This window comes from Rhyacophila brunnea, unplaced genomic scaffold, assembly GCF_057557595.1.
Source record: "Rhyacophila brunnea isolate RB1 unplaced genomic scaffold, BYU_Rbru_1.0 scaffold_161, whole genome shotgun sequence".
In the NCBI taxonomy this organism is placed as follows: domain Eukaryota; kingdom Metazoa; phylum Arthropoda; class Insecta; order Trichoptera; family Rhyacophilidae; genus Rhyacophila; species Rhyacophila brunnea.
The window spans coordinates 154,561-165,600 of NW_028232818.1; positions in this window are offsets into that span (position 1 = coordinate 154,561).

The window sequence follows — 11,040 nt, forward strand, 5'->3', positions numbered from 1 at the left end:
TTAAGGAAAAATAATAAAAAACACGAATGCTTCTTACTGTTCAGATATAAAATAAAAAACTTACTGGATATATTATGACCAGCATTAGATCATAAAAATATTAATTATCCAAACTATCATATTTTTCTGTATGCTTCATGTATGCATAGAAGTTTATAAATTTATATAAATATGCATATAATATTTTTTTCTGGTTTATTTTACAATAAAAACCATTAAAACATCGGATTTTGAAATATTAATATTGTGTAAAAAAGCTATTGTTATATGTATTTATTAGCTTTTTTTTTGATAAATTAATAATTATATAATTAATATCTGCTTTTATATCTTTAAAAGCTACAGTCCTAATATTATAATATATTTTATGAATTCTTTTATTATTTTATCTATTCTAATATACCAGGAATTCTGTTTCATCGTGTATTCTGCTTATTATTCAACCTAAAATCTATATATCCTATATACACATTATATTTATATTATATTAAATGTGTCAATGGTGATATATAAGCAAATTATAACAACCTATTATATTTTTTCTTTGGCATAGAATCTCAGATTTAAAAATACAAAAATCATACACGGGTTTTTGAGAAATATGATTTATAAATTTTGTATATAAGCATGTTGGCCTTTTTAAAATTTTAGAAATGATCTTTGTTTGTTACAGCCAAAAAAATATGATTTTTCGGTAAAAATTCAATTTACCTTATGTTGCACCACTTATTTTCTAATGAATTAGATTTCAGTTTAGGTTTTAGATAAATAAATACAATATGGATTTAATAACATGTGGATTTTACCATTTTAAATGGTTAAATCTCTTTAAAATATCATTTTGCCTTTTATTTTGCGATTAGAAGTTCGCTAGAATTTTATGGTGTAAAATAAATGAAAAAAATCAATAAGCTCTGCATTTTCGTTTTCTTTCTAAATTTTTTGGTAGTTCTTTTGATTTGGACTTTGTAGTGGGCTTTAAAATTACACGATAAAGGTAAATATTTACGATGGCTATGTATGAAAACATATAATTGAAATTTTTTTTCGAAAAAGTATAAGTTTTTATGAAAAATCAAAATTCTAATGCCTAAGTTTCTATATTTTAGAAATAAAGACAGGGTTTTCCCTATATTTATCTTATAAATTTCTTATTAACATGATACATCGGTTGGTACGCTATATTTAATGATTTTTTTATGGATTAAATGACATAAACATCATTTTTTCTGTTTTCTATGATTTTATAGAGTTTATTTTGATTAGAGGGTACATATGACAAAAGTCATTAGCTATATTGGCGTAAAGTAAATGCTATAAAAAGAAGTATCTAATGGTATATATTGACCATCGAAAATTCGATGCTAAAGCTACTATTTTTTCGGGATTTTAAATCTGCGATAGCGAATTTCGAGTCGGATAAAAAAATATTTATCATCGAATGGTTTAAAAAACGAAACTTTGTATTAATTAAAAATATATTTGCTTTCATTGTAAAAGACCATATAATATTTATAAAATCCACTTTATCGGAAACATAAAAAAATAAGAGTTAGTTGCAGTATCCTTACTATATAAAATCGAAATACAGAAAGTTTAATGATGAATATAATATGAATGACATAAAAGAAAAATAACAATTACTACGGAAATTAATGGATATATTAGGCTAATAAAAAATATAAATTTTCCTTATTAAGGATTATTTAGTTAACAGCGGCAAATAGCCCATACACATAATACCATAAAAAAGTGAAAAAGACACAGAATAATCATAAAATCATCCAAGATTATTTTAAGAATGTAACAATTAACTTTTTAAATAAAAAAAGACTGTTATATTTCTAAATACTCTCATTTTTGTTTGAATTTATCATATAAGTAAAATTAAGATAAGCTGTTTGAATGAAAAGATTTTATATATATATCTATAGTTTAATCTTAAGAAGGATTATAATACTTAGTGTAATAGATCAGAAAGACAACCATTAAATTTATTTTGGTGTATCAATCTATAAATGAAACTATAATTGAATAAATTTTAAATGAATTGATTTCTTGTAAGTCAGGTTATAAAACTAAAAAGCTCTTAAAATCATTTATTAATCGTATTTGTTGCATTTGGGTAAAGCTTTTAAAAATACCGCGTTTTTAAAGCACAGTAAATTTTTTTTAAATTAGCGAAAAAAATCAGATATTTCTTCAAGTGGAATTTCTATGACATATTGAATGTTTTCATATAAAAGATTTACATAATATTTATCCCGTGTTCGTTTGAATCTTTAAAATTACTATTAAAGTAAAATATATAGCATTTTTATCTAATTTATACGGTAATAAATGTTTTTATACTATAACTATAAAGTTCAATCATTGTATTTTTAACAAATCTCAAGCGTAAAAAAGAAAACTAATTAAAAAATACTTGTGAAAATTTAGACATTTTGTCAATCGATATTTTTTGGTTGTGCATGTTTGGTATTTATTTACGAAATTTTTAATTTGTGGTTAAGTTTCTTTTTATGAATTTTATCTTTTCAGATGTAGTCAGCCTATTATGAATGTTGCACAACTCCTTGTAACATCTTTCGACGCCTTCCTCTAATCTATCTTCATCAACTGCTCTTCTTCTCTCAAATGAGATGTTTAAGTGTCTTGCTTATTAATTTATAACTAAAATTATATTTGATTTAATAAAAGGAATATATGATTTAATATAGTCAGTAGATTGAGAATTAGAAAAGGTTAAAATTAATTTAATTACCTATTTGACTTAGCAACTCTTTCTGTTTCATCCTTCTTTTTAATAGCATAAGAGTTTGGACTTGCCTTAGCAGCATTCATAAATTCTTCAGCAAGTAATTCTGGAAGAGTCTTAAGACATCTCTGAGCCCCAGTTCTTACACCTTTAGTAATATTATAAATGGCCAAGTTAAGTCTTCTCATTGGCGATAAATCAACACTGGTACGTTTCATGTTTCCTCCCTTTCCTACTCTTGCACTATCTTCTCGTGGACCAGAATTAATTAATGCATTAACAACAATCTGGATAGGATTCTGTCCCGTAACCAAATGAATAATGGCAAAGGCACTTTCAATTGCTTTGCACGCAAGACGCTTCTTTCCATTATTTCTACCCCGCCTCATCAATTGACAAGCAATTCTTTCGGTGATTGGTGTCTTTGCCTTACCAAATTTTTTAATATTGTTTCTGTTTGCTGTATGGGGAAGAATGCTGTGGGTGGTCAGATTAATGTAAGGTGCAAGAGAAATGTCGTTACATTTGACTTCGCTGTAGCTGTATTTATCGAAAAGCTTTATTTCACTTACTTCGGTTGGTGTTTGAATTGCTACTTCTTCTTCGGTGGACCATGTCATTTTGTGGGGGATGAATAATTGATCTTCAAGCAATAAAAAAAATTGAAATTAGAAAATCGTTCTACGAATGATTAAAGATAAATTAAAGAAGAATCCATCACAGTATAAAAAAACATATCGTAGGTCATCTATATTTTCATTAAAAAATCATTCTTTTTATTGCCCAACTTTTATGTAGAGATTGTAATTGAAATATTAGAATAGATGGTTAGTACTATGATTGATTTATTGAAATTCTGCTCATACAATATCTTATCGATTTTTGACCTAATTCTCGAATCGTGTGGAATAAACTTCATTAAAAAAGACACATTTTATATACGAAGTTCCTAAAGAAAGAGCATTTACATACAATCGCAGTATTTAATAATCGATGATCTCAATTATTTACTATGATTAGATGGAAGTGTTTAATATAAAGACACAGTATCCTCATTCACAACTGAAAACTTCTATAAAATATTTTAATATAATAATTATAAATTATACTTTCCTTCAAATTTCTCAATATTGCCATGCGTTATAACTTTGGATGGTGTGGTTACAAAATACCATAAGTCATATAAAAGGAGTTAGGAATGCATACTGAAGTGGAAGCATAGGCACAAACAATAGGATTTGGGAATACAGTTAAACTAATTATTTTTGAGAGAAGAAGATGCAATGAGGAAGGCTGTAAAGATGATGGAGTGGAAAGAATATCAGCCGAATCTTTTATAATGTGATTTAAAGTTTTGCTTGAAAAACAAAAAAAAAGCTTAATATAATCAGATAGCGCACAAATTTCCTTATTTAAGTTTTAGAAAAATTGTTTTTTTATTCAAAATACTTCAATAATATTCTTAATCCCTGCGGTTTTGATTATGGTTGGGGTGATAAAGCCTCAGATCGTTTTAATCAAAAAAAATCTTTTTATAGCCTAAAATGAGCAGAACTGATTTGAAACAGAAATATTAGGAATGAAAGATTGAAGTATTTAATAAATTTTTAATTTTAGAATATATCTATAAGAGCCAGCCATGAATGAAATTTGAAAAGGAATCTAATATCTGAAGGTATATAATAGTTAGGATAAAATTTTTTGCTTTCTATTAATGTGGCTAATAAAAAATAAAAGTATTGGTCAGGATGGATTTTTTGATGATTTAAGATTACCTATAGAATGAATTTTGCGTCTTCTGTACGGATAGTCGGTTAAATTATCCCAAAATTCTGTTATGTCTAGTTTATATAATATTAGAAAAACTTAGAAAAAATTATCTATAGATCTCTAAAAAAAATACAGGAAAATTCAAAAACATTGATAAAAAATAGAGGATCCTGTAAAATTGTACAGACTGATATAAAGACCTTCAACTTGGGTTAAGTCAAACAGGAGCATAGCTCTAATAACAAAGTTATTTTTATTTATCCTTGAATATGATGCCAAGATAACTAGAAAATATTTATGTGTCATCACGAAGAAGAAAAAAACGAAACTATTGACAATAATATCAGACAAAGTATTGCCAAAATCACCGTTTTTACAGGTGAGCAAAATAATACTATACACTAAAAATAATCTATATATATATAAGATAGTATTCCACATCATATATTGTGCAAGTTCTACTGCGGGGGTAAATACGTAGGCAGTAGAATCGTTCAAGAATGAGATCAGCGAAACTAAAAGAAGAAAATACACATTAATTTCAGTGTTATATTCATAAGATAGTATTCCACATCATATACTTTGAATTTTACTGCGGAGGTAAATGCGTAGGCAGTTGAATCGTTCAAGAATGAATCACTAGAAACTAAAAGATGAAATATAACATTGACCATGAAAAGACCGGGATTTTTGTAAAAGATATTGGTTAGTTATTTCATAAGCAATCAATATATTATTTTAATATGAGAGTATCAAATATTATTAATTTTTGTAATAAATCGCAATCAAAATTTTTGATACATTTTTAAATTTCATTCTAACTTTCATATAAATTTTTTTGTTTTATTTCTATTTTTTATTGTTACATGTAAAATTTCCCAATTAAATTTTTTCTAATATCATTGTGCGTTATAATTTTTTAATTCATTCTATTCTTTGTTAAAATTTCTATTGTTATTTTATCAAAACCTTTTCTTTCCGGGATGGAATAAAGGGCCTGATCATAATTGGCGGGTTAGAGCCTCTGGTAATCTTTTTAAATACAAAACGATTCAACGTTATTGATATATTATATTGTTTTTTATTGAACTCATCCTTTTCAACCAAAATAAAAAAAACACTAGGGTTTGAAAATAACAATTCTATTAATACCGAAATTTTACTTTAAAAATGCAATAAGGATATCTAAGTATTTTATATCTGCTAAAACGTCTAGGATTAACCATGAAAGCGTGTTATATTTATTAAATTATAATTATGCGGCATTACAATTTTTATTTATGGTTTGTGTTTCTTCATTACATAAATCCCATCTACTACGATGTAGAAAACCTATTAGAAATATTACTTGACTTCTTGATGCATCTTTTAACTTCTTACCTAGATCTTTCTTTGTCAACTGTTCTACTTCCGTCAATGATATGTGTTCAAGCATCTTTCAAAGTACGAAGGCTTAAATGAATGATTCTACTTCATCTGATAATTTTAAATCCTTAAGATATTTTTTATGAAATTTTGTTACCACCCCTTCCAAAAAAAACACAATGCCGAAGCTATAATAGCTAATTATATAAAGGATCTGACATTATTATTTTTTTATATTTTTATAAAAAAACTGATTATTATAGTAAAAACCAGCACAATAAACGTAATAAATTATTTTTTTTGTACAATGAATATTTCTTATATCTTTGGGGTTCCCGACAAAATATAAAGTAAACGGTATATATTTTTGAGAAAAAACGAGTTTCTGATATTTTCCTTTTTTTATAGGACATACAGACATTTCTTTTATAAATCCAACAGAATAAAATCAAAAAAAATTCAAAATTTTATCATGCATAAGTTTTTTTGCATCAAATATATTTTAAAGTAGATGAATTTGTCGTCAAATAACACTATAAATATGTGTATGATGGTACATATTTTCATATTGTTGATTAATCAAATAATTTAAACATATTTTTCGACTAAGAAATAACAATAGTCGATAATATAGTATTTATTTATTTATATTACGTATTTGATATTAACTATGCCATAAAAAAATTTATATCACGCATAAAAGCTTGGAAAACAGTACGATTGAGTTTTAAGCAAAAAAACGGATACCATGATCTGTGATCAAAATAATTACTATCAATATTAAAAAATAAAAAAGTCTTAGTTTTTAATATTGCCACAGTTATATAAGATCCCAGATTACATTTTGAAATATTGAAAAATTAAAAGGGCGAGAAAATCATGTAAAAATATATAACGAAAAACAAAAAAGAAATATTAGTAAAAAAAACTTATCGTTTTTTGATCCTGTTTTTATATCATACAATTTATTTTTTTAAAACCTTGTTCTATTGAATTTGATGTAAAGATAGAATATGATTATTGATTATAAAGAAAATTAAGGCGACTTTAAAATCGTGTATACTTGAAAAAAACCTTTTTTTACTGTGTTTGACTTAATTTTGATTTTCGATTGCCAAGAGAAATGCAAGCTTGATTTTTTTATGTAGGATAACAATTTCAAACGTTGTATAAAGTACGGAAAAGAAAAGTACACATGAATAAATACCTTTCTTTGAGGTCGATTATTTTTATAGAACCATTTTCTAAACACATGATAACATTGGGATGTATCAGTAGTTCCATTTATACCCCAGTCTGTTAAACTAGTGATTTTTTCAAGAATTACAACCCAAAAATATTCATGCAAAGTAAGACATATATATTAACATAAAATTATTCATGATCGAAAATGTATAGACTTTATTGTATCTAAATCCAATTAATTTTAAAACATAAAGATCAAAAAAAATATATTACACAAAGCTCAATGGAGTTTATAATTCGCTCTAGCTACTTTTATAAGCCCCTAAAGATTGATAAATATGATAAAAACACGGATTAAAATGACAAAAGTCAAACAAAAATTAACAATATTGAAAGAGTTTTGAGGCATTTTCTGTAAATTTTAAAGAAAGTAACAAATTACACAATAAAAGTCAATTAAGTATAAAAATCCACCATAATCTTTAATTTTGATGAATGATCCGACAAATATGACCTTTCTATTTGATATTAGCATTATTTTGATTATATATTATTCACATGACATTGTCTAGTTTGTACATTTTTAAAATACACAGCGGAATACCCTTGTTTAATACCAAGCGATGACTATAATTAGTTTGCTAGGGCTTTTTTTCTTCATACTAGTGTATGCCGAAATATGCTACATCAAAATAAGAAATTGTTCTAAAGTAATTCTCTCTATTTTTAAATTAATATATCGGATAAGTTATGCCATTCATACGTCTTTATAATATACAGGAGTGTTTTTGTGAATATTTAGATGGGCATTGATAATTAAAAAAAGCTTATTTATAAAATGGTATAAAAATATCCATAAAAATTTTAAATCAAATTCAAATGTTCCAACTTATGAAAAATTCTAGGCAATATTGAAAATAGAAAAAATTGTAAGTGTCTAACACCAGTGAATGGAAATAAAGCGGCGGTATAAAAATAGATTTAAAGCGAAAATATTATAATCTAATAATATTATGGATGCTAAATATCACAAAAAACCGGTGCAATAATTTGAACGTTGGAAGATAATAATATCACTCGAAAGATAAGCGTGGAGTTGAAAAACGCTAACTTGAACTGAATTAAAAAAAAAATTATTGAAATATATAATTTTTCAAAATATCTAGTGAAATATAAAAAAAATTATATGTTTTCATCTTATATGTAGTTTGGAAGCCTCATTTCTATTCGTGCACCTATTTCAAACTGTCAGGATACAATTTTTAAATTAATCAATTATTTCATTGGTAATCCTTTGATAAAAACTATTCACACTTATGAACATAGATTACTAAAAAGATGAACATCAAAAAATAGGCATAATTGTGTGTTTACTGTGAAACAATTAGGCGATTAATTGTGTATTTTATTTACTATTTTTTTTTATAAAAAACACAAACTATAGTCACAGTACTAAGATCATAAGCTATGGTAGACTGTATATATAAAAAGCTTCTAACTTGACATAATTTGTAGCTTTTTATTTTATTAGCGGCATTGTATCCAACAAATGATGTTCATAAATTACCCAACAGAAATATATACACTGAATATTTTAGATCTTTAAAACACACATAAAGCAGTGATCAAAATAATAAAAAATAATATAGCATATACAAGGATCTGATTCTTTAAGCGCTTCAATGATAATCTTTATAATTCCATCAGTCATTTTAACGCAATAAAAATCTAACTTCCTTTAAATATTCTATAATATATTATCGATTGAATCTTTATTTATTAAACAGTATATTTGATTTTTTCCATCTAAATTTATTCAAGGGAAACTCTATATTACTCTACAGACATGCTTTTTGCTTTCCCATTTATGCACCATTATTTTTTAATTGATTATAAATGTATGTTCTTCTTTCAAGAATCATTTAAAAAAATTTAAAACACAATTCTATAGTTTGTTTGCGCGTATGCTATTATTGAACTTTCTAAATACTAAATATGCGACATTTTATCGGTTTATAATATATTCAACTGTTTATTGTTTGAAGTACAAACAATAGTATTGAGAAAAAACACTTGAATTTATAAGTTTAAATTTAAGAAAATATAATGAGGAGAATAATAAAGTGATTAGAATGGGGGATTATAAGAAACTATTCTAAAAAGCGATCAAAAGTTTTTATTGCAAATTTAATAGCTAAAATCGAAAGAAACCTCATATACAATATTTAGTGATTATATTTTATTCAATTTGATTTTGTTTTTTGTTGACATGTATAATATTTGACCTCAAAAACTTAGAGTAAATTTAGATATATTTTAAATCAAACAAACGAATTCCATCCAAATTTAATTGTAGTTATTTGTACTAAAATTGCCTAATTGTTTCATCATAATAAAAATATTTATTTTTAGCGTTAAAATAATTCAGTTTTACAGGCATTCATGTCTTTTTGTGTTTATCTAAAATACGCTCGGCCATTTCCAGGCAAAAAAAAAATAAAGACAATATATTCGTTTTGGATGATGTTTATCCACTTTTTTGCATTTATTACGAAACCTTTGACATCAAGCATATATAAATCTTTTTACTTTGATAGAATCGAATAATATTGGCTAAACTTGATTATTTATTTTAGAAACGTTTTAAAACTTTAAGAGGCATTATATTTAATTCTCAAATATATAATTTGTAAAATTTTATGTTATATATGTCTTTTTAGATATATCTTTAGGTGTCATCATGAATTAAATTGATATTATGTATGTAACGGGTTATTTTATAAAGTAAAAAAAAACAAAAATGCCACCGATCAATTAACTTTTCTTCCACATAAATTTGATTATAACAAAGAAACATTGCTTATTGGTATTTGTGCAGATACTTTAGCATCAATAGTAGTAATTTTCGTTACTTACCTTGATACATGATATTAAAAGGTTGTGAATTTAAATATGCCGCTAGACCCGGCAAGAAACTTTAAAGAAACCGTCATAAATATGAGAATTGTGATAAAAAAGTCAATATTTATCTTTTGTGTTCAAATATTAAAAATTGATCTGTGAAAAAAAAAATTAATAAATTTTAAAAAAAAACATTTAATTTTTTATTGTGTTAATTTTAGTAATGTAACTTTCATTTTTTCTTCAAGCATAATGTAATTGATTCCCTCTAGACACACTATATCTAATATAGGGGCTATATTATCTTATCTTACATCTTCTTCCATACCAATATTCTTTTTAAGGTCTCTTAATTCAAGAATTTTTCCCAATATTATAGTTATAATATGCTCCTCGATTTTATATGTGGCTTAAAGTTTTCTGGTGCCTTTTATTATATTTTGCTGCCAAGCCATAGCATGTTATGAATTATAAATATTATTGATTATTTAAAATAGATAAAACTAGAATAAAATGCATAAAGAAATAATGTGTCATTTGAATATATATCAATATTATTTGTTTTTCATTGTTTTATTCTGTATTGAACCAGATAATAAAATTTTAAAAATAAATAAAATTCTGTCCGCACTATGAAGATGATTTTTACAGAAATTAGAAATCTAAAATAAAATTTTCATATCACTCATTGTAATAAATTTCCAGTACAAAATTTTAAAAACAGCGAAGTGGCACATCGCCATAATTTTTAAATATGTATAATGATAAAAATGTAAAAATTATATATTAGATATTTTTAAGGTATCACAAGGTTTATTTATTTTTTTAATTACAATGAATACCTCTACTTTCCATTATTAAACAATAAATTTTATTCTTATTAAATTACATATAGAAAATTTATCAACATTATTTATTCATTGATTAATTTTCCTCCAAATCCTTTAACCAGCTTCTTATTCCCGCAATTAATAATGGATCGTTTTCATTAATAGATGCTGAATAGACATCAATTGATATATGTTCGGCATTAAATTCACCGATCATTCCTCTCTGCAAAA